General features: G+C 55.8%; 6 pseudogenes; all 6 read left to right on the top strand.

The window, feature by feature from the left end:
• Positions 1–275: 275 nt before the first annotated feature.
• LOC147350686 (5S ribosomal RNA) lies at positions 276–395 on the top strand (annotated as a pseudogene).
• A 3,423-nt stretch (positions 396–3,818) lies between these two features.
• LOC147350685 (5S ribosomal RNA) lies at positions 3,819–3,938 on the top strand (annotated as a pseudogene).
• Positions 3,939–7,358: 3,420 nt separating this feature from the next.
• On the top strand, positions 7,359–7,477 carry LOC147350684 (5S ribosomal RNA; annotated as a pseudogene).
• A 3,422-nt stretch (positions 7,478–10,899) lies between these two features.
• LOC147350683 (5S ribosomal RNA) lies at positions 10,900–11,019 on the top strand (annotated as a pseudogene).
• A 6,957-nt stretch (positions 11,020–17,976) lies between these two features.
• LOC147350682 (5S ribosomal RNA) lies at positions 17,977–18,096 on the top strand (annotated as a pseudogene).
• Positions 18,097–21,515: 3,419 nt separating this feature from the next.
• Positions 21,516–21,635, top strand: LOC147350681 (5S ribosomal RNA; annotated as a pseudogene).
• Positions 21,636–23,333: the final 1,698 nt, after the last annotated feature.

Raw genomic sequence — 23,333 nt, 5'->3', positions numbered from 1 at the left:
CCCGCGCGCACGCATGCACGCACGCCCTCCCGGTCAATGGGGGGTCCTGGAAGCCCCTCGGGCCCCCGGGCCCGGCCAGGCGCTTGCTGCTCTGGTGTTGGCGGTGTTCCGGGGGGCGGGCCGGCGTCAGCAGGCTGGAGTCCGGTCGCGGGTCGTGCGGCTCAAGTACAGCACGCCCCGCGACGAGAGGTGCGGCCCGTTGGCCCGACCTGCAGGGCAGAGCGAAAGGGAGGCGAAGCGCAAGGCTCTTAGGGCGCCCCGAGCCAAGCGCCACTGTCTCAGGCCGTATCAGCCTGAAGGCGCCCGATCTCGTCTGATCTCGGAAGCTAAGCAGGGTCGGGCCCGGTTAGGATCTTGGATGGGAGACCACCTGGGAATCCCGGGTGCTCGAGGCTTTTTGCCTACCAGAAGAGGTCCTTTAGCCCCCGCCGCGCATCCCGATTCTTGGATCCCCCCCCGCAGCCCCAGCCCCTCCCGGGCCGCGGGGAGCGGCTGGCCGGGGCCCCGACTCCCGCTGCAGACCTGGGTTGCCTCCGCGCGGCCCGCGAGCCCCTCCGCATTCGCATTCGGCTTCCAGGACACCCGACGACCGGCAGTCCCGTCTCCATCTGGGGCTCCTTTGGCTTGCCTCAGGCAATCCCGGGGCTTGCACGGACTCCCGCCAGAGCCCCAGCCCCCGCCCCACCCCCTGCCTCGCAGGCCATCGCGCATGCGCATGTGCGCACGCACGCACAGATAGATGTGCCCAAACGGGGCATCTATCTTGTTCACTTATACCGTGGGTGTGTCCATGCCTGGGAGTCGGACTGCTGAACCATACGCTACTTCCACTTTTAGTTCCTTCGGGAACCTCCATATTCTTTTCCATACCGGCTCTACCCACGCCCATTCCTACTCCCCGTGGAGGAGAGTTCCCTTTGCTCCACATCTTCTCCAGCACTGGTTATTGACAGACATTGCAGTGAGGCCCAATCGGACTCATGTGAAGTGGTCCCTCCTTGGAGTTTGGAGTTGAGCCTCTCCAATCATTAGTGATGTGGAGCAAGATGACCTTTTGGAAATGCAGATGCAATGCTGTCACCTCCCTGCTCCAACGGCTCTCGTATTTTCCCAGCATATTGAAGATACGACCACTTCCCTTCAGGCTTGCTCCTCACGTTCTTCTCTGATGTCTTTTGCCTGGAATGCCCTCTGCACTCTTTGGCTTCCATCCCATAGGGCATTTTTCGTTTCTTGAATGTCCTAAGTTTCCCTGGTCACATAGCCTTCCAAGATGCTATTTTCCCGGCCTGAAATTCTTCCTGCATCTCAACCCTGGTTTACCTAGGTTCAACCTATGGACCTCAACGAAATGGTGCCTCTGGAAAGCCTTCCCTGACACCCAGGTTTTGTGGTGAGGGAAGAGGCCCCTCTGTAGGTTCTCAAAGGATCTGCCTGTGATGTATCATTAGAGTCGTCTCAGTGAAAGCAGGAACTCTGTGTCTTCTTCTCTCCGCCTTCTATTCCCTGAAACTTATTATATGCCTCCTAGCTCATCGTAGGTGCTCAGTATTTACTTAGTGTGTGAAAGACAGAAAAGCTCTTGGAAGCCTCAAGGGGTCACTTGGCTCGGCACTTTTGATCTCTTTGTATGTTTGGCGATTCAATTCTTTCCTTTCCTGGGTTGATGTGTACACTATATTCGAGGCACAATCTAAGGCATGAAGACATATCCATACATAGAGGTTCTTGCTTTCAAGGAACTCGTACAGCAGATTTCTACAAGTTAGGGCTTTTCAAAGGCTCTAGAAGCATGAGAACGTTCATTATGCTCCATTTTCATTTCAAAGAACGATCGTTTGACTTCCATAGCAAAGGTGGAGACCTTCCAACGTTGAGTCCATTACTTATACCTTGACCATTTCAGGCAAGTCTTGTGGTTCCTTCTGGAGGTGTGTGGCTCTTGCAGAAATGTGAAGATCTTCCATCGTCCTCAGACTTTGGTGTCATTTGCAATCATCCAGAAAGCTTCCAGGTCTAGGTTCCAGACCACCACCACACACAGTCAGTAGCCAACGGAGTGGATTCCAGGAATACGTGTTGTTCACCCGCATTACCGTTGATATTGTTGCTGCACACTCAATGCAGTGGGCAGGGCCTGGATTGTCCACTGGGTCTCATGTGGAATGGAAAGAAGGGCTTCCCCCCCCACACACACACCACCCCCACTGTTGACAGCCTTGTGACTAGAAACGGTCCCCGAAACAAGAATCAGACAAACCAGAGAAGCCCAGATGATAGTCCTTGAGATGAAGGAACTAAGCAGCTGGTTGAGATGGCACCAAGGGGAAAGGTTGCTCTTTTTGTCTGCCCCTCTACTCCTTTCTTCCTGGACACCTTAGGGCTTCGTCATGGAGATTTGAAAGAAAGTGCACAAAAGTCATATGTGTTGAATCAAGATTTTGCATTTAACCATCTCTCAAAAAGGAAGAGAGCTTCACCTGCACATGTTTCTTTCAAAAACGTCCATTGCTTTTCAATTCTGGGGTTTCTCTCTTGCCTTGTTCAGTTAGCCTTAACAGTAAAAATCAACGAAAACTACATAAAGATTCAAAGATACCAACAAAGGACAGCTTCTGTTTTTGAAATCATCTTTCCATTTAGTAGAACACGAGCTCTATTCTTTGTATTTTGCCTAGGGAATTAGCAATGTCCTGGTTCAGATGGCAAGGCATCCGCGCGCAGGAGACTGGGGTTTGATCCCTGGGTCGGGAAGATCCCGCCGGAGAAGGAAATGGCAACCCACTCCCAGTATCCTCGCCTGGGAAATGCCACGGACAGAGGAGCCTGATGGGCCGCAGTCCATGGGTTGTATTAAAGTTGGGCTCAACCCAGCAACTACGAACACAAGTATTTCCAAAGACCACACTCAAGTGTGTGTGTGTGTGTGTGTGTGTGTGTGTGTGTGTGTGTGTCTGTATCTCCTCTTGCCGTCTTGGAGTCTGTCTCGGAATCTTCATGTATTTCTGCCTCTGTATCTCCTGACAGCCAGCCGCCGGCCCGTTCATCTGGCCCCCGCCTCTCCCAGGCGCTCTGGCTCTGGCTGAGGAGCTTGCGCAGGCCAGCTGTCTCCCTTGGCGTGGGTGCGTGCGAGTGTCTGTGTGTCTGTCTGTGTGCCTGCCTGTGGCTCGTCTGCTCTCTCAGGAAGGTCGAAGGCTTGGCGTGGGGGCAAAGGGGGGGCCTCGGTAGTGCGAAGGGGAGGGGCTGAGGCGCTCCGGTCGACCGCGCCTCCCTGGCTTCTGCTGGGTTTGGGCACCGGACAGGTGCCGGGCAAGTTGGGCGCTCAAGTTTCGCTGCGCCTAGGCCCGCAGGAGGTTCAGAGGCCCCTGGGCCGCTGGGGTTGGGAGGCGGCGGGCGCCGAAGACCGACACATCTGGGGCCGCGCGGGCCTGAGCAGCGAATGGGATCCGGGGGAGGCCCCGCTCAGCCAGCGCGGCCGGGTCTGGAGTTGCCGCGGGTGGGAGGGCGCCGAGACCTCCGCACCCCTCAGCCCAGCCCCCAGGCCCCGCGCGCACGCATGCACGCACGCCCTCCCGGTCAATGGGGGGTCCTGGAAGCCCCTCGGGCCCCCGGGCCCGGCCAGGCGCTTGCTGCTCTGGTGTTGGCGGTGTTCCGGGGGGCGGGCCGGCGTCAGCAGGTTGGAGTCCGGTCGCGGGTCGTGCGGCTCAAGTACAGCACGCCCCGCGACGAGAGGTGCGGCCCGTTGGCCCGACCTGCAGGGCAGAGCGAAAGGGAGGCGAAGCGCAAGGCTCTTAGGGCGCCCCGAGCCAAGCGCCACTGTCTCAGGCCGTATCAGCCTGAAGGCGCCCGATCTCGTCTGATCTCGGAAGCTAAGCAGGGTCGGGCCCGGTTAGGATCTTGGATGGGAGACCACCTGGGAATCCCGGGTGCTCGAGGCTTTTTGCCTACCAGAAGAGGTCCTTTAGCCCCCGCCGCGCATCCCGATTCTTGGATCCCCCCCCGCAGCCCCAGCCCCTCCCGGGCCGCGGGGAGCGGCTGGCCGGGGCCCCGACTCCCGCTGCAGACCTGGGTTGCCTCCGCGCGGCCCGCGAGCCCCTCCGCATTCGCATTCGGCTTCCAGGACACCCGACGACCGGCAGTCCCGTCTCCATCTGGGGCTCCTTTGGCTTGCCTCAGGCAATCCCGGGGCTTGCACGGACTCCCGCCAGAGCCCCAGCCCCCGCCCCACCCCCTGCCTCGCAGGCCATCGCGCATGCGCATGTGCGCACGCACGCACAGATAGATGTGCCCAAACGGGGCATCTATCTTGTTCACTTATACCGTGGGTGTGTCCATGCCTGGGAGTCGGACTGCTGAACCATACGCTACTTCCACTTTTAGTTCCTTCGGGAACCTCCATATTCTTTTCCATACCGGCTCTACCCACGCCCATTCCTACTCCCCGTGGAGGAGAGTTCCCTTTGCTCCACATCTTCTCCAGCACTGGTTATTGACAGACATTGCAGTGAGGCCCAATCGGACTCATGTGAAGTGGTCCCTCCTTGGAGTTTGGAGTTGAGCCTCTCCAATCATTAGTGATGTGGAGCAAGATGACCTTTTGGAAATGCAGATGCAATGCTGTCACCTCCCTGCTCCAACGGCTCTCATATTTTCCCAGCATATTGAAGATAGGACCACTTCCCTTCAGGCTTGCTCCTCACGTTCTTCTCTGATGTCTTTTGCCTGGAATGCCCTCTGCACTCTTTGGCTTCCATCCCATAGGGCATTTTTCGTTTCTTGAATGTCCTAAGTTTCCCTGGTCACATAGCCTTCCAAGATGCTATTTTACCTGCCTGAAATTCTTCCTGCAACTCAACCCTGGTTTACCTAGGTTCAACCTATGGACCTCAACGAAATGGTGCCTCTGGAAAGCCTTCCCTGACACCCAGGTTTTGTGGTGAGGGAAGAGGCCCCTCTATAGGTTCTCAAAGGATCTGCCTGTGATGTATCATTAGAGTCGTCTCAGTGAAAGCAGGAACTCTGTGTCTTCTTCTCTCCACCTTCTATTCCCTGAAACTTATTACATGCCTCCTAGCTCATCGTAGGTGCTCAGTATTTACTTAGTGTGTGAAAGACAGAAAAGCTCTTGGAAGCCTCAAGGGGTCACTTGGCTCGGCACTTTTGATCTCTTTGTATATTTGGCGAGTCAATTCTTTCCTTTCCTGGGTTGATGTGTACACTATATTCGAGGCACAATCTAAGGCATGAAGACATATCCATACATAGAGGTTCTTGCTTTCAAGGAACTCGTACAGCAGATTTCTACAAGTTAGGGCTTTTCAAATGCTCTAGAAGCATGTGAACGTTCAGTATGCTCCATTTTCATTTCAAAGAAAGATCGTTTGACTTCCATAGCAAAGGTGGAGACCTTCCAACGTTGAGTCCAAGACTTATACCTTGACCGTTTCAGGCAAGTCTTGTGGTCCTTCTGGAGGTGTGTGGCTCTTGCAGAAATGTGAAGATCTTCCATCGTCCTCAGACTTTGGTGTCATTTGCAATCATCCAGAAAGCTTCCAGGTCTAGGTTCCAGACCACCACCACACACAGTCAGTAGCCAACGGAGTGGATTCCAGGAATACGCGTTGTTCACCGGCATTACCGTTGATATTGTTGCTGCACACTCAATGCAGTGGGCAGGGCCTGGATTGTCCACTGGGTCTCATGTGGAATGGAAAGAAGGGCTCCCCCCCCCACACACACCCCCACCCCCACTGTTGACAGCCTTGTGACGAGAAACGGTCCCCGAAACAAGAATCAGACAAACCAGAGAAGCCCAGATGATAGTCCTTGAGATGAAGGAACTAAGCAGCTGGTTGCGATGGCACCAAGGGGAAAGGTTGCTCTTTTTGTCTGCCCCTCTACTCCTTTCTTCCTGGACGCCTTAGGGTTTTGTCATGGAGATTTGAAAGAAAGTGCACAAAAGTCATATGTGTTGAATCAAGATTTTGCATTTAACCATCTCTCAAAAAGGAAGAGAGCTTCACCTGCACATGTTTCTTTCAAAACCGTCAATTGCTTTTCAATTCTGGGGTTTCTCTCTTGCCTTGTTCAGTTAGCCTTAACAGTAAAAATCAACGAAAACTACATAAAGATTCAAAGATACCAACAAAGGACAGCTTCTGTTTTTGAAATCATCTTTCCATTTAGTAGAACACGAGCTCTATTCTTTGTATTTTGCCTAGGGAATTAGCAATGTCCTGGTTCAGATGGCAAGGCATCCGCGCGCAGGAGACTGGGGTTTGATCCCTGGGTCGGGAAGATCCCGCCGGAGAAGGAAATGGCAACCCACTCCCAGTATCCTCGCCTGGGAAATGCCACGGACAGAGGAGCCTGATGGGCCGCAGTCCATGGGTTGTATTAAAGTTGGGCTCAACCCAGCAACTACGAACACAAGTATTTCCAAAGACCACACTCAAGAGTGTGTGTGTGTGTGTGTGTGTGTGTGTGTGTGTGTGTCTGTATCTCCTCTTGCCGTCTTGGAATCTGTCTCGGAATCTTCATGTATTTCTGCCTCTGTATCTCCTGACAGCCAGCCGCCGGCCCGTTCGTCTGGCCCCCGCCTCTCCCAGGCGCTCTGGCTCTGGCTGAGGAGCTTGCGCAGGCCAGCTGTCTCCCTTGGCGTGGGTGCGTGCGAGTGTCTGTGTGTCTGTCTGTGTGCCTGCCTGTGGCTCGTCTGCTCTCTCAGGAAGGTCGAAGGCTTGGCGTGGGGGCAAAGGGGGGGCCTCGGTAGTGCGAAGGGGAGGGGCTGAGGCGCTCCGCTCGACCGCGCCTTCCTGGCTTCTGGTGGGTTTGGGCACCGGACAGGTGCCGGGCAAGTTGGGCTCTCAAGTTTCGCTGCGCCTAGGCCCGCAGGACGTTCAGAGGCCCCTGGGCCGCGGGGGTTGGGAGGCGGCGGGCGCCGAAGACCGACACCTCCGGGGCCGCGCGGGCCTGAGCAGTGAATGGGATCCGGGGGAGGCCCCGCTCAGCCAGCGCGGCCAGGTCTGGAGTGGCCGGGGGTGGGAGGGCGCCGAGACCTCCGCACCCCTCAGCCCAGCCCCCAGGCCCCGCGCGCACGCATGCACGCACGCCCTCCCGGTCAATGGGGGGTCCTGGAAGCCCCTCGGGCCCCCGGGCCCGGCCAGGCGCTTGCTGCTCTGGTGTTGGCGGTGTTCGGGGGGCGGGCTGGCGTCAGCAGGCTGGAGTCCGGTCCCGGGTCTTGCGGCTCAAGTACAGCACGCCCCCCGACGAGAGGTGCGGCCCGTTGGCTCGACCTGCAGGGCAGAGCGAAAGGGAGGCGAAGCGCAAGGCTCTTAGAGCGAACGGCGCCAACCACCTCCGGCTCTGGCCCTATCAGCCTGAAGGCGCCCGATCTCGTCTGATCTCGGAAGCTAAGCAGGGTCGGGCCTGGTTAGGATCTTGGATGGGAGACCACCTGGAATCCCGGGTGCTCGAGGCTTTTTGCCTACCAGAAGAGGTCCTTTAGCCCCCGCCGCGCGTCCCTATTCTTGGATCCCCCCCCGCAGCCCCAGCCCCTCCCGGGCCGTGGGGAGCGGCTGGCCGGGGCCCCGACTCCCGCTGCAGACCTGGGTTGCCTCCGCGCGGCCCGCGAGCCCCTCCGCATTCGCATTCGGCTTCCAGGACACCCGACGACCGGCAGTCCCGTCTCCATCTGGGGCTCCTTTGGCTTGCCTCAGGCAATCCCGGGGCTTGCACGGACTCCCGCCAGAGCCCCAGCCCCCGCCCCACCCCCTGCCTCGCAGGCCATCGCGCATGCGCATGTGCGCACGCACGCACAGATAGATGTGCCCAAACGGGGCATCTATCTTGTTCACTTATACCGTGGGTGTGTCCATGCCTGGGAGTCGGACTGCTGAACCATACGCTACTTCCACTTTTAGTTCCTTCGGGAACCTCCATATTCTTTTCCATACCGGCTCTACCCACGCCCATTCCTACTCCCCGTGGAGGAGAGTTCCCTTTGCTCCACATCTTCTCCAGCACTGGTTATTGACAGACATTGCAGTGAGGCCCAATCGGACTCATGTGAAGTGGTCCCTCCTTGGAGTTTGGAGTTGAGCCTCTCCAATCATTAGTGATGTGGAGCAAGATGACCTTTTGGAAATGCAGATGCAATGCTGTCACCTCCCTGCTCCAACGGCTCTCGTATTTTCCCAGCATATTGAAGATACGACCACTTCCCTTCAGGCTTGCTCCTCACGTTCTTCTCTGATGTCTTTTGCCTGGAATGCCCTCTGCACTCTTTGGCTTCCATCCCATAGGGCATTTTTCGTTTCTTGAATGTCCTAAGTTTCCCTGGTCACATAGCCTTCCAAGATGCTATTTTCCCGGCCTGAAATTCTTCCTGCAACTCAACCCTGGTTTACCTAGGTTCAACCTATGGACCTCAACGAAATGGTGCCTCTGGAAAGCCTTCCCTGACACCCAGGTTTTGTGGTGAGGGAAGAGGCCCCTCTATAGGTTCTCAAAGGATCTGCCTGTGATGTATCATTAGAGTCGTCTCAGTGAAAGCAGGAACTCTGTGTCTTCTTCTCTCCGCCTTCTATTCCCTGAAACTTATTACATGCCTCCTAGCTCATCGTAGGTGCTCAGTATTTACTTAGTGTGTGAAAGACAGAAAAGCTCTTGGAAGCCTCAAGGGGTCACTTGGCTCGGCACTTTTGATCTCTTTGTATATTTGGCGAGTCAATTCTTTCCTTTCCTGGGTTGATGTGTACACTATATTCGAGGCACAATCTAAGGCATGAAGACATATCCATACATAGAGGTTCTTGCTTTCAAGGAACTCGTACAGCAGATTTCTACAAGTTAGGGCTTTTCAAATGCTCTAGAAGCATGTGAACGTTCAGTATGCTCCATTTTCATTTCAAAGAACGATCGTTTGACTTCCATAGCAAAGGTGGAGACCTTCCAACGTTGAGTCCAAGACTTATACCTTGACCATTTCAGGCAAGTCTTGTGGTTCCTTCTGGAGGTGTGTGGCTCTTGCAGAAATGTGAAGATCTTCCATCGTCCTCAGACTTTGGTGTCATTTGCAATCATCCAGAAAGCTTCCAGGTCTAGGTTCCAGACCACCACCACACACAGTCAGTAGCCAACGGAGTGGATTCCAGGAATACGCGTTGTTCACCGGCATTACCGTTGATATTGTTGCTGCACACTCAATGCAGTGGGCAGGGCCTGGATTGTCCACTGGGTCTCATGTGGAATGGAAAGAAGGGCTCCCCCCCCCACACACACACCCCCACCCCCACTGTTGACAGCCTTGTGACGAGAAACGGTCCCCGAAACAAGAATCAGACAAACCAGAGAAGCCCAGATGATAGTCCTTGAGATGAAGGAACTAAGCAGCTGGTTGCCATGGCACCAAGGGGAAAGGTTGCTCTTTTTGTCTGCCCCTCTACTCCTTTCTTCCTGGACGCCTTAGGGTTTTGTCATGGAGATTTGAAAGAAAGTGCACAAAAGTCATATGTGTTGAATCAAGATTTTGCATTTAACCATCTCTCAAAAAGGAAGAGAGCTTCACCTGCACATGTTTCTTTCAAAACCGTCAATTGCTTTTCAATTCTGGGGTTTCTCTCTTGCCTTGTTCAGTTAGCCTTAACAGTAAAAATCAACGAAAACTACATAAAGATTCAAAGATACCAACAAAGGACAGCTTCTGTTTTTGAAATCATCTTTCCATTTAGTAGAACACGAGCTCTATTCTTTGTATTTTGCCTAGGGAATTAGCAATGTCCTGGTTCAGATGGCAAGGCATCCGCGCGCAGGAGACTGGGGTTTGATCCCTGGGTCGGGAAGATCCCGCCGGAGAAGGAAATGGCAACCCACTCCCAGTATCCTCGCCTGGGAAATGCCACGGACAGAGGAGCCTGATGGGCCGCAGTCCATGGGTTGTATTAAAGTTGGGCTCAACCCAGCAACTACGAACACAAGTATTTCCAAAGACCACACTCAAGTGTGTGTCTGTGTGTGTGTGTGTGTGTGTGTGTGTGTCTGTATCTCCTCTTGCCGTCTTGGAGTCTGTCTCGGAATCTTCATGTATTTCTGCCTCTGTATCTCCTGACAGCCAGCCGCCGGCCCGTTCGTCTTGCCCCCGCCTCTCCCAGGCGCTCTGGCTCTGGCTGAGGAGCTTGCGCAGGCCAGCTGTCTCCCTTGGCGTGGGTGCATGCGAGTGTCTGTGTGTCTGTCTGTGTGCCTGCCTGTGGCTCGTCTGCTCTCTCAGGAAGGTCGAAGGCTTGGCGTGGGGGCAAAGGGGGGGCCTCGGTAGTGCGAAGGGGAGGGGCTGAGGCGCTCCGGTCGACCGCGCCTCCCTGGCTTCTGCTGGGTTTGGGCACCGGACAGGTGCCGGGCAAGTTGGGCGCTCAAGTTTCGCTGCGCCTAGGCCCGCAGGAGGTTCAGAGGCCCCTGGGCCGCTGGGGTTGGGAGGCGGCGGGCGCCGAAGACCGACACATCTGGGGCCGCGCGGGCCTGAGCAGCGAATGGGATCCGGGGGAGGCCCCGCTCAGCCAGCGCGGCCGGGTCTGGAGTTGCCGCGGGTGGGAGGGCGCCGAGACCTCCGCACCCCTCAGCCCAGCCCCCAGGCCCCGCGCGCACGCATGCACGCACGCCCTCCCGGTCAATGGGGGGTCCTGGAAGCCCCTCGGGCCCCCGGGCCCGGCCAGGCGCTTGCTGCTCTGGTGTTGGCGGTGTTCCGGGGGGCGGGCCGGCGTCAGCAGGCTGGAGTCCGGTCGCGGGTCGTGCGGCTCAAGTACAGCACGCCCCGCGACGAGAGGTGCGGCCCGTTGGCCCGACCTGCAGGGCAGAGCGAAAGGGAGGCGAAGCGCAAGGCTCTTAGGGCGCCCCGAGCCAAGCGCCACTGTCTCAGGCCGTATCAGCCTGAAGGCGCCCGATCTCGTCTGATCTCGGAAGCTAAGCAGGGTCGGGCCCGGTTAGGATCTTGGATGGGAGACCACCTGGGAATCCCGGGTGCTCGAGGCTTTTTGCCTACCAGAAGAGGTCCTTTAGCCCCCGCCGCGCATCCCGATTCTTGGATCCCCCCCCGCAGCCCCAGCCCCTCCCGGGCCGCGGGGAGCGGCTGGCCGGGGCCCCGACTCCCGCTGCAGACCTGGGTTGCCTCCGCGCGGCCCGCGAGCCCCTCCGCATTCGCATTCGGCTTCCAGGACACCCGACGACCGGCAGTCCCGTCTCCATCTGGGGCTCCTTTGGCTTGCCTCAGGCAATCCCGGGGCTTGCACGGACTCCCGCCAGAGCCCCAGCCCCGCCCCACCCCCTGCCTCGCAGGCCATCGCGCATGCGCATGTGCGCACGCACGCACAGATAGATGTGCCCAAACGGGGCATCTATCTTGTTCACTTATACCGTGGGTGTGTCCATGCCTGGGAGTCGGACTGCTGAACCATACGCTACTTCCACTTTTAGTTCCTTCGGGAACCTCCATATTCTTTTCCATACCGGCTCTACCCACGCCCATTCCTACTCCCCGTGGAGGAGAGTTCCCTTTGCTCCACATCTTCTCCAGCACTGGTTATTGACAGACATTGCAGTGAGGCCCAATCGGACTCATGTGAAGTGGTCCCTCCTTGGAGTTTGGAGTTGAGCCTCTCCAATCATTAGTGATGTGGAGCAAGATGACCTTTTGGAAATGCAGATGCAATGCTGTCACCTCCCTGCTCCAACGGCTCTCGTATTTTCCCAGCATATTGAAGATACGACCACTTCCCTTCAGGCTTGCTCCTCACGTTCTTCTCTGATGTCTTTTGCCTGGAATGCCCTCTGCACTCTTTGGCTTCCATCCCATAGGGCATTTTTCGTTTCTTGAATGTCCTAAGTTTCCCTGGTCACATAGCCTTCCAAGATGCTATTTTCCCGGCCTGAAATTCTTCCTGCATCTCAACCCTGGTTTACCTAGGTTCAACCTATGGACCTCAACGAAATGGTGCCTCTGGAAAGCCTTCCCTGACACCCAGGTTTTGTGGTGAGGGAAGAGGCCCCTCTATAGGTTCTCAAAGGATCTGCCTGTGATGTATCATTAGAGTCGTCTCAGTGAAAGCAGGAACTCTGTGTCTTCTTCTCTCCGCCTTCTATTCCCTGAAACTTATTATATGCCTCCTAGCTCATCGTAGGTGCTCAGTATTTACTTAGTGTGTGAAAGACAGAAAAGCTCTTGGAAGCCTCAAGGGGTCACTTGGCTCGGCACTTTTGATCTCTTTGTATGTTTGGCGATTCAATTCTTTCCTTTCCTGGGTTGATGTGTACACTATATTCGAGGCACAATCTAAGGCATGAAGACATATCCATACATAGAGGTTCTTGCTTTCAAGGAACTCGTACAGCAGATTTCTACAAGTTAGGGCTTTTCAAAGGCTCTAGAAGCATGAGAACGTTCATTATGCTCCATTTTCATTTCAAAGAACGATCGTTTGACTTCCATAGCAAAGGTGGAGACCTTCCAACGTTGAGTCCATTACTTATACCTTGACCATTTCAGGCAAGTCTTGTGGTTCCTTCTGGACGTGTGTGGCTCTTGCAGAAATGTGAAGATCTTCCATCGTCCTCAGACTTTGGTGTCATTTGCAATCATCCAGAAAGCTTCCAGGTCTAGGTTCCAGACCACTACCACACACAGTCAGTAGCCAACGGAGTGGATTCCAGGAATACGCGTTGTTCACCGGCATTACCGTTGATATTGTTGCTGCACACTCAATGCAGTGGGCAGGGCCTGGATTGTCCACTGGGTCTCATGTGGAATGGAAAGAAGGGCTCCCCCCCCCACACACACCCCCACCCCCACTGTTGACAGCCTTGTGACGAGAAACGGTCCCCGAAACAAGAATCAGACAAACCAGAGAAGCCCAGATGATAGTCCTTGAGATGAAGGAACTAAGCAGCTGGTTGCGATGGCACCAAGGGGAAAGGTTGCTCTTTTTGTCTGCTCTACTCCTTTCTTCCTGGACGCCTTAGGGTTTTGTCATGGAGATTTGAAAGAAAGTGCACAAAAGTCATATGTGTTGAATCAAGATTTTGCATTTAACCATCTCTCAAAAAGGAAGAGAGCTTCACCTGCACATGTTTCTTTCAAAACCGTCAATTGCTTTTCAATTCTGGGGTTTCTCTCTTGCCTTGTTCAGTTAGCCTTAACAGTAAAAATCAACGAAAACTACATAAAGATTCAAAGATACCAACAAAGGACAGCTTCTGTTTTTGAAATCATCTTTCCATTTAGTAGAACACGAGCTCTATTCTTTGTATTTTGCCTAGGGAATTAGCAATGTCCTGGTTCAGATGGCAAGGCATCCGCGCGCAGGAGACTGGGGTTTGATCCCTGGGTCGGGAAGATCCCGCCGGAGAAGGAAATGGCAACCCACTCCCAGTATCCTCGCCTGGGAAATGCCACGGACAGAGGAGCCTGATGGGCCGCAGTCCATGGGTTGTATTAAAGTTGGGCTCAACCCAGCAACTACGAACACAAGTATTTCCAAAGACCACACTCAAGTGTGTGTCTGTGTGTGTGTGTGTGTGTGTGTGTGTGTGTATCTCCTCTTGCCGTCTTGGAGTCTGTCTCGGAATCTTCATGTATTTCTGCCTCTATATCTCCTGACAGCCAGCCGCCGGCCCGTTCGTCTGGCCCCCGCCTCTCCCAGGCGCTCTGGCTCTGGCTGAGGAGCTTGCACAGGCCAGCTGTCTCCCTTGGCGTGGGTGCGTGCGAGTGTCTGTGTGTCTGTCTGTGTGCCTGCCTGTGGCTCGTCTGCTCTCTCAGGAAGGTCGAAGGCTTGGCGTGGGGGCAAAGGGGGGGCCTCGGTAGTGCGAAGGGGAGGGGCTGAGGCGCTCCGCTCGACCGCGCCTTCCTGGCTTCTGGTGGGTTTGGGCACCGGACAGGTGCCGGGCAAGTTGGGCTCTCAAGTTTCGCTGCGCCTAGGCCCGCAGGAGGTTCAGAGGCCCTTGGGCCGCGGGGGTTGGGAGGCGGCGGGCACCGAAGACCGACACCTCCGGGGCCGCGCGGGCCTGAGCAGCGAATGGGATCCGGGGGAGGCCCCGCTCAGCCAGCGCGGCCAGGTCTGGATTGGCCGGGGGTGGGAGGGCGCCGAGACCTCCACACCCCTCAGCCCAGCTCCCAGGCCCCGCGCGCACGCATGCACGCACGCCCTCCCGGTCAATGGGGGGTCCTGGAAGCCCCTCGGGCCCCCGGGCCCGGCCAGGCGCTTGCTGCTCTGGTGTTGGCGGTGTTCGGGGGGCGGGCTGGCATCAGCAGGCTGGAGTCCGGTCGCGGGTCTTGCGGCTCAAGTACAGCACGCCCCGCGACGAGAGGTGCGGCCCGTTGGCCCGACCTGCAGGGCAGAGCGAAAGGGAGGCGAAGCGCAAGGCTCTTAGAGCCCACGGCGCCAATGGCCTCCGGCTCCGGCCCTATCAGCCTGAAGGCGCCCGATCTCGTCTGATCTCGGAAGCTAAGCAGGGTCGGGCCTGGTTAGGATCTTGGATGGGAGACTACCTGGGAATCCCGGGTGCTCGAGGCTTTTTGCCTACCAGAAGAGGTCCTTTAGCCCCCGCCGCGCGTCCCTATTCTTGGATCCCCCCCCGCAGCCCCAGCCCCTCCCGGGCCGCGGGGAGCGGCTGGCCGGGGCCCCGACTCCCGCTGCAGACCTGGGTTGCCTCCGCGCGGCCCGCGAGCCCCTCCGCATTCGCATTCGGCTTCCAGGACACCCGACGACCGGCAGTCCCGTCTCCATCTGGGGCTCCTTTGGCTTGCCTCAGGCAATCCCGGGGCTTGCACGGACTCCCGCCAGAGCCCCAGCCCCGCCCCACCCCCTGCCTCGCAGGCCATCGCGCATGCGCATGTGCGCACGCACGCACAGATAGATGTGCCCAAACGGGGCATCTATCTTGTTCACTTATACCGTGGGTGTGTCCATGCCTGGGAGTCGGACTGCTGAACCATATGCTACTTCCACTTTTAGTTCCTTCGGGAACCTCCATATTCTTTTCCATACCGGCTCTACCCACGCCCATTCCTACTCCCCGTGGAGGAGAGTTCCCTTTGCTCCACATCTTCTCCAGCACTGGTTATTGACAGACATTGCAGTGAGGCCCAATCGGACTCATGTGAAGTGGTCCCTCCTTGGAGTTTGGAGTTGAGCCTCTCCAATCATTAGTGATGTGGAGCAAGATGACCTTTTGGAAATGCAGATGCAATGCTGTCACCTCCCTGCTCCAACGGCTCTCGTATTTTCCCAGCATATTGAAGATACGACCACTTCCCTTCAGGCTTGCTCCTCACGTTCTTCTCTGATGTCTTTTGCCTGGAATGCCCTCTGCACTCTTTGGCTTCCATCCCATAGGGCATTTTTCGTTTCTTGAATGTCCTAAGTTTCCCTGGTCACATAGCCTTCCAAGATGCTATTTTCCCGGCCTGAAATTCTTCCTGCATCTCAACCCTGGTTTACCTAGGTTCAACCTATGGACCTCAACGAAATGGTGCCTCTGGAAAGCCTTCCCTGACACCCAGGTTTTGTGGTGAGGGAAGAGGCCCCTCTGTAGGTTCTCAAAGGATCTGCCTGTGATGTATCATTAGAGTCGTCTCAGTGAAAGCAGGAACTCTGTGTCTTCTTCTCTCCGCCTTCTATTCCCTGAAACTTATTATATGCCTCCTAGCTCATCGTAGGTGCTCAGTATTTACTTAGTGTGTGAAAGACAGAAAAGCTCTTGGAAGCCTCAAGGGGTCACTTGGCTCGGCACTTTTGATCTCTTTGTATGTTTGGCGAGTCAATTCTTTCCTTTCCTGGGTTGATGTGTACACTATATTCGAGGCACAATCTAAGGCATGAAGACATATCCATACATAGAGGTTCTTGCTTTCAAGGAACTCGTACAGCAGATTTCTACAAGTTAGGGCTTTTCAAAGGCTCTAGAAGCATGAGAACGTTCATTATGCTCCATTTTCATTTCAAAGAACGATCGTTTGACTTCCATAGCAAAGGTGGAGACCTTCCAACGTTGAGTCCATTACTTATACCTTGACCATTTCAGGCAAGTCTTGTGGTTCCTTCTGGAGGTGTGTGGCTCTTGCAGAAATGTGAAGATCTTCCATCGTCCTCAGACTTTGGTGTCATTTGCAATCATCCAGAAAGCTTCCAGGTCTAGGTTCCAGACCACCACCACACACAGTCAGTAGCCAACGGAGTGGATTCCAGGAATACGTGTTGTTCACCCGCATTACCGTTGATATTGTTGCTGCACACTCAATGCAGTGGGCAGGGCCTGGATTGTCCACTGGGTCTCATGTGGAATGGAAAGAAGGGCTTCCCCCCCCACACACACACCACCCCCACTGTTGACAGCCTTGTGACTAGAAACGGTCCCCGAAACAAGAATCAGACAAACCAGAGAAGCCCAGATGATAGTCCTTGAGATGAAGGAACTAAGCAGCTGGTTGAGATGGCACCAAGGGGAAAGGTTGCTCTTTTTGTCTGCCCCTCTACTCCTTTCTTCCTGGACACCTTAGGGCTTCGTCATGGAGATTGGAAAGAAAGTGCACAAAAGTCATATGTGTTGAATCAAGATTTTGCATTTAACCATCTCTCAAAAAGGAAGAGAGCTTCACCTGCACATGTTTCTTTCAAAAACGTCCATTGCTTTTCAATTCTGGGGTTTCTCTCTTGCCTTGTTCAGTTAGCCTTAACAGTAAAAATCAACGAAAACTACATAAAGATTCAAAGATACCAACAAAGGACAGCTTCTGTTTTTGAAATCATCTTTCCATTTAGTAGAACACGAGCTCTATTCTTTGTATTTTGCCTAGGGAATTAGCAATGTCCTGGTTCAGATGGCAAGGCATCCGCGCGCAGGAGACTGGGGTTTGATCCCTGGGTCGGGAAGATCCCGCCGGAGAAGGAAATGGCAACCCACTCCCAGATTCCTCGCCTGGGAAATGCCACGGACAGAGGAGCCTGATGGGCCGCAGTCCATGGGTTGTATTAAAGTTGGGCTCAACCCAGCAACTACGAACACAAGTATTTCCAAAGACCACACTCAAGTGTGTGTGTGTGTGTGTGTGTGTGTGTGTATGTGTGTGTGTGTCTGTATCTCCTCTTGCCGTCTTGGAGTCTGTCTCGGAATCTTCATGTATTTCTGCCTCTGTATCTCCTGACAGCCAGCCGCCGGCCCGTTCATCTGGCCCCCGCCTCTCCCAGGCGCTCTGGCTCTGGCTGAGGAGCTTGCGCAGGCCAGCTGTCTCCCTTGGCGTGGGTGCGTGCGAGTGTCTGTGTGTCTGTCTGTGTGCCTGCCTGTGGCTCGTCTGCTCTCTCAGGAAGGTCGAAGGCTTGGCGTGGGGGCAAAGGGGGGGCCTCGGTAGTGCGAAGGGGAGGGGCTGAGGCGCTCCGGTCGACCGCGCCTCCCTGGCTTCTGCTGGGTTTGGGCACCGGACAGGTGCCGGGCAAGTTGGGCGCTCAAGTTTCGCTGCGCCTAGGCCCGCAGGAGGTTCAGAGGCCCCTGGGCCGCTGGGGTTGGGAGGCGGCGGGCGCCGAAGACCGACACATCTGGGGCCGCGCGGGCCTGAGCAGCGAATGGGATCCGGGGGAGGCCCCGCTCAGCCAGCGCGGCCGGGTCTGGAGTTGCCGCGGGTGGGAGGGCGCCGAGACCTCCGCACCCCTCAGCCCAGCCCCCAGGCCCCGCGCGCACGCATGCACGCACGCCCTCCCGGTCAATGGGGGGTCCTGGAAGCCCCTCGGGCCCCCGGGCCCGGCCAGGCGCTTGCTGCTCTGGTGTTGGCGGTGTTCCGGGGGGCGGGCCGGCGTCAGCAGGCTGGAGTCCGGTCGCGGGTCGTGCGGCTCAAGTACAGCACGCCCCGCGACGAGAGGTGCGGCCCGTTGGCCCGACCTGCAGGGCAGAGCGAAAGGGAGGCGAAGCGCAAGGCTCTTAGGGCGCCCCGAGCCAAGCGCCACTGTCTCAGGCCGTATCAGCCTGAAGGCGCCCGATCTCGTCTGATCTCGGAAGCTAAGCAGGGTCGGGCCCGGTTAGGATTTTGGATGGGAGACCACCTGGGAATCCCGGGTGCTCGAGGCTTTTTGCCTACCAGAAGAGGTCCTTTAGCCCCCGCCGCGCATCCCGATTCTTGGATCCCCCCCCGCAGCCCCAGCCCCTCCCGGGCCGCGGGGAGCGGCTGGCCGGGGCCCCGACTCCCGCTGCAGACCTGGGTTGCCTCCGCGCGGCCCGCGAGCCCCTCCGCATTCGCATTCGGCTTCCAGGACACCCGACGACCGGCAGTCCCGTCTCCATCTGGGGCTCCTTTGGCTTGCCTCAGGCAATCCCGGGGCTTGCACGGACTCCCGCCAGAGCCCCAGCCCCCGCCCCACCCCCTGCCTCGCAGGCCATCGCGCATGCGCATGTGCGCACGCACGCACAGATAGATGTGCCCAAACGGGGCATCTATCTTGTTCACTTATACCGTGGGTGTGTCCATGCCTGGGAGTCGGACTGCTGAACCATACGCTACTTCCACTTTTAGTTCCTTCGGGAACCTCCATATTCTTTTCCATACCGGCTCTACCCACGCCCATTCCTACTCCCCGTGGAGGAGAGTTCCCTTTGCTCCACATCTTCTCCAGCACTGGTTATTGACAGACATTGCAGTGAGGCCCAATCGGACTCATGTGAAGTGGTCCCTCCTTGGAGTTTGGAGTTGAGCCTCTCCAATCATTAGTGATGTGGAGCAAGATGACCTTTTGGAAATGCAGATGCAATGCTGTCACCTCCCTGCTCCAACGGCTCTCGTATTTTCCCAGCATATTGAAGATACGACCACTTCCCTTCAGGCTTGCTCCTCACGTTCTTCTCTGATGTCTTTTGCCTGGAATGCCCTCTGCACTCTTTGGCTTCCATCCCATAGGGCATTTTTCGTTTCTTGAATGTCCTAAGTTTCCCTGGTCACATAGCCTTCCAAGATGCTATTTTCCCGGCCTGAAATTCTTCCTGCATCTCAACCCTGGTTTACCTAGGTTCAACCTATGGACCTCAACGAAATGGTGCCTCTGGAAAGCCTTCCCTGACACCCAGGTTTTGTGGTGAGGGAAGAGGCCCCTCTGTAGGTTCTCAAAGGATCTGCCTGTGATGTATCATTAGAGTCGTCTCAGTGAAAGCAGGAACTCTGTGTCTTCTTCTCTCCGCCTTCTATTCCCTGAAACTTATTATATGCCTCCTAGCTCATCGTAGGTGCTCAGTATTTACTTAGTGTGTGAAAGACAGAAAAGCTCTTGGAAGCCTCAAGGGGTCACTTGGCTCGGCACTTTTGATCTCTTTGTATGTTTGGCGATTCAATTCTTTCCTTTCCTGGGTTGATGTGTACACTATATTCGAGGCACAATCTAAGGCATGAAGACATATCCATACATAGAGGTTCTTGCTTTCAAGGAACTCGTACAGCAGATTTCTACAAGTTAGGGCTTTTCAAAGGCTCTAGAAGCATGAGAACGTTCATTATGCTCCATTTTCATTTCAAAGAACGATCGTTTGACTTCCATAGCAAAGGTGGAGACCTTCCAACGTTGAGTCCATTACTTATACCTTGACCATTTCAGGCAAGTCTTGTGGTTCCTTCTGGACGTGTGTGGCTCTTGCAGAAATGTGAAGATCTTCCATCGTCCTCAGACTTTGGTGTCATTTGCAATCATCCAGAAAGCTTCCAGGTCTAGGTTCCAGACCACCACCACACACAGTCAGTAGCCAACGGAGTGGATTCCAGGAATACGTGTTGTTCACCCGCATTACCGTTGATATTGTTGCTGCACACTCAATGCAGTGGGCAGGGCCTGGATTGTCCACTGGGTCTCATGTGGAATGGAAAGAAGGGCTTCCCCCCCCACACACACACCACCCCCACTGTTGACAGCCTTGTGACTAGAAACGGTCCCCGAAACAAGAATCAGACAAACCAGAGAAGCCCAGATGATAGTCCTTGAGATGAAGGAACTAAGCAGCTGGTTGAGATGGCACCAAGGGGAAAGGTTGCTCTTTTTGTCTGCCCCTCTACTCCTTTCTTCCTGGACACCTTAGGGCTTCGTCATGGAGATTTGAAAGAAAGTGCACAAAAGTCATATGTGTTGAATCAAGATTTTGCATTTAACCATCTCTCAAAAAGGAAGAGAGCTTCACCTGCACATGTTTCTTTCAAAAACGTCCATTGCTTTTCAATTCTGGGGTTTCTCTCTTGCCTTGTTCAGTTAGCCTTAACAGTAAAAATCAACGAAAACTACATAAAGATTCAAAGATACCAACAAAGGACAGCTTCTGTTTTTGAAATCATCTTTCCATTTAGTAGAACACGAGCTCTATTCTTTGTATTTTGCCTAGGGAATTAGCAATGTCCTGGTTCAGATGGCAAGGCATCCGCGCGCAGGAGACTGGGGTTTGATCCCTGGGTCGGGAAGATCCCGCCGGAGAAGGAAATGGCAACCCACTCCCAGTATCCTCGCCTGGGAAATGCCACGGACAGAGGAGCCTGATGGGCCGCAGTCCATGGGTTGTATTAAAGTTGGGCTCAACCCAGCAACTACGAACACAAGTATTTCCAAAGACCACACTCAAGTGTGTGTGTGTGTGTGTGTGTGTGTGTGTGTGTGTGTCTGTATCTCCTCTTGCCGTCTTGGAGTCTGTCTCGGAATCTTCATGTATTTCTGCCTCTGTATCTCCTGACAGCCAGCCGCCGGCCCGTTCATCTGGCCCCCGCCTCTCCCAGGCGCTCTGGCTCTGGCTGAGGAGCTTGCGCAGGCCAGCTGTCTCCCTTGGCGTGGGTGCGTGCGAGTGTCTGTGTGTCTGTCTGTGTGCCTGCCTGTGGCTCGTCTGCTCTCTCAGGAAGGTCGAAGGCTTGGCGTGGGGGCAAAGGGGGGGCCTCGGTAGTGCGAAGGGGAGGGGCTGAGGCGCTCCGGTCGACCGCGCCTCCCTGGCTTCTGCTGGGTTTGGGCACCGGACAGGTGCCGGGCAAGTTGGGCGCTCAAGTTTCGCTGCGCCTAGGCCCGCAGGAGGTTCAGAGGCCCCTGGGCCGCTGGGGTTGGGAGGCGGCGGGCGCCGAAGACCGACACATCTGGGGCCGCGCGGGCCTGAGCAGCGAATGGGATCCGGGGGAGGCCCCGCTCAGCCAGCGCGGCCGGGTCTGGAGTTGCCGCGGGTGGGAGGGCGCCGAGACCTCCGCACCCCTCAGCCCAGCCCCCAGGCCCCGCGCGCACGCATGCACGCACGCCCTCCCGGTCAATGGGGGGTCCTGGAAGCCCCTCGGGCCCCCGGGCCCGGCCAGGCGCTTGCTGCTCTGGTGTTGGCGGTGTTCCGGGGGGCGGGCCGGCGTCAGCAGGTTGGAGTCCGGTCGCGGGTCGTGCGGCTCAAGTACAGCACGCCCCGCGACGAGAGGTGCGGCCCGTTGGCCCGACCTGCAGGGCAGAGCGAAAGGGAGGCGAAGCGCAAGGCTCTTAGGGCGCCCCGAGCCAAGCGCCACTGTCTCAGGCCGTATCAGCCTGAAGGCGCCCGATCTCGTCTGATCTCGGAAGCTAAGCAGGGTCGGGCCCGGTTAGGATCTTGGATGGGAGACCACCTGGGAATCCCGGGTGCTCGAGGCTTTTTGCCTACCAGAAGAGGTCCTTTAGCCCCCGCCGCGCATCCCGATTCTTGGATCCCCCCCCGCAGCCCCAGCCCCTCCCGGGCCGCGGGGAGCGGCTGGCCGGGGCCCCGACTCCCGCTGCAGACCTGGGTTGCCTCCGCGCGGCCCGCGAGCCCCTCCGCATTCGCATTCGGCTTCCAGGACACCCGACGACCGGCAGTCCCGTCTCCATCTGGGGCTCCTTTGGCTTGCCTCAGGCAATCCCGGGGCTTGCACGGACTCCCGCCAGAGCCCCAGCCCCCGCCCCACCCCCTGCCTCGCAGGCCATCGCGCATGCGCATGTGCGCACGCACGCACAGATAGATGTGCCCAAACGGGGCATCTATCTTGTTCACTTATACCGTGGGTGTGTCCATGCCTGGGAGTCGGACTGCTGAACCATACGCTACTTCCACTTTTAGTTCCTTCGGGAACCTCCATATTCTTTTCCATACCGGCTCTACCCACGCCCATTCCTACTCCCCGTGGAGGAGAGTTCCCTTTGCTCCACATCTTCTCCAGCACTGGTTATTGACAGACATTGCAGTGAGGCCCAATCGGACTCATGTGAAGTGGTCCCTCCTTGGAGTTTGGAGTTGAGCCTCTCCAATCATTAGTGATGTGGAGCAAGATGACCTTTTGGAAATGCAGATGCAATGCTGTCACCTCCCTGCTCCAACGGCTCTCATATTTTCCCAGCATATTGAAGATAGGACCACTTCCCTTCAGGCTTGCTCCTCACGTTCTTCTCTGATGTCTTTTGCCTGGAATGCCCTCTGCACTCTTTGGCTTCCATCCCATAGGGCATTTTTCGTTTCTTGAATGTCCTAAGTTTCCCTGGTCACATAGCCTTCCAAGATGCTATTTTACCTGCCTGAAATTCTTCCTGCAACTCAACCCTGGTTTACCTAGGTTCAACCTATGGACCTCAACGAAATGGTGCCTCTGGAAAGCCTTCCCTGACACCCAGGTTTTGTGGTGAGGGAAGAGGCCCCTCTATAGGTTCTCAAAGGATCTGCCTGTGATGTATCATTAGAGTCGTCTCAGTGAAAGCAGGAACTCTGTGTCTTCTTCTCTCCACCTTCTATTCCCTGAAACTTATTACATGCCTCCTAGCTCATCGTAGGTGCTCAGTATTTACTTAGTGTGTGAAAGACAGAAAAGCTCTTGGAAGCCTCAAGGGGTCACTTGGCTCGGCACTTTTGATCTCTTTGTATATTTGGCGAGTCAATTCTTTCCTTTCCTGGGTTGATGTGTACACTATATTCGAGGCACAATCTAAGGCATGAAGACATATCCATACATAGAGGTTCTTGCTTTCAAGGAACTCGTACAGCAGATTTCTACAAGTTAGGGCTTTTCAAATGCTCTAGAAGCATGTGAACGTTCAGTATGCTCCATTTTCATTTCAAAGAAAGATCGTTTGACTTCCATAGCAAAGGTGGAGACCTTCCAACGTTGAGTCCAAGACTTATACCTTGACCGTTTCAGGCAAGTCTTGTGGTCCTTCTGGAGGTGTGTGGCTCTTGCAGAAATGTGAAGATCTTCCATCGTCCTCAGACTTTGGTGTCATTTGCAATCATCCAGAAAGCTTCCAGGTCTAGGTTCCAGACCACCACCACACACAGTCAGTAGCCAACGGAGTGGATTCCAGGAATACGCGTTGTTCACCGGCATT

The sequence above is a fragment of the Bos grunniens genome, chromosome 20, assembly GCF_055505025.1.
Source record: "Bos grunniens cultivar Pamir isolate PY7600 chromosome 20, Bosgru_T2T1.0, whole genome shotgun sequence".
In the NCBI taxonomy this organism is placed as follows: Eukaryota; Metazoa; Chordata; class Mammalia; order Artiodactyla; family Bovidae; genus Bos; species Bos grunniens.
This window is presented reverse-complemented; position numbering and strand designations above follow the sequence as displayed.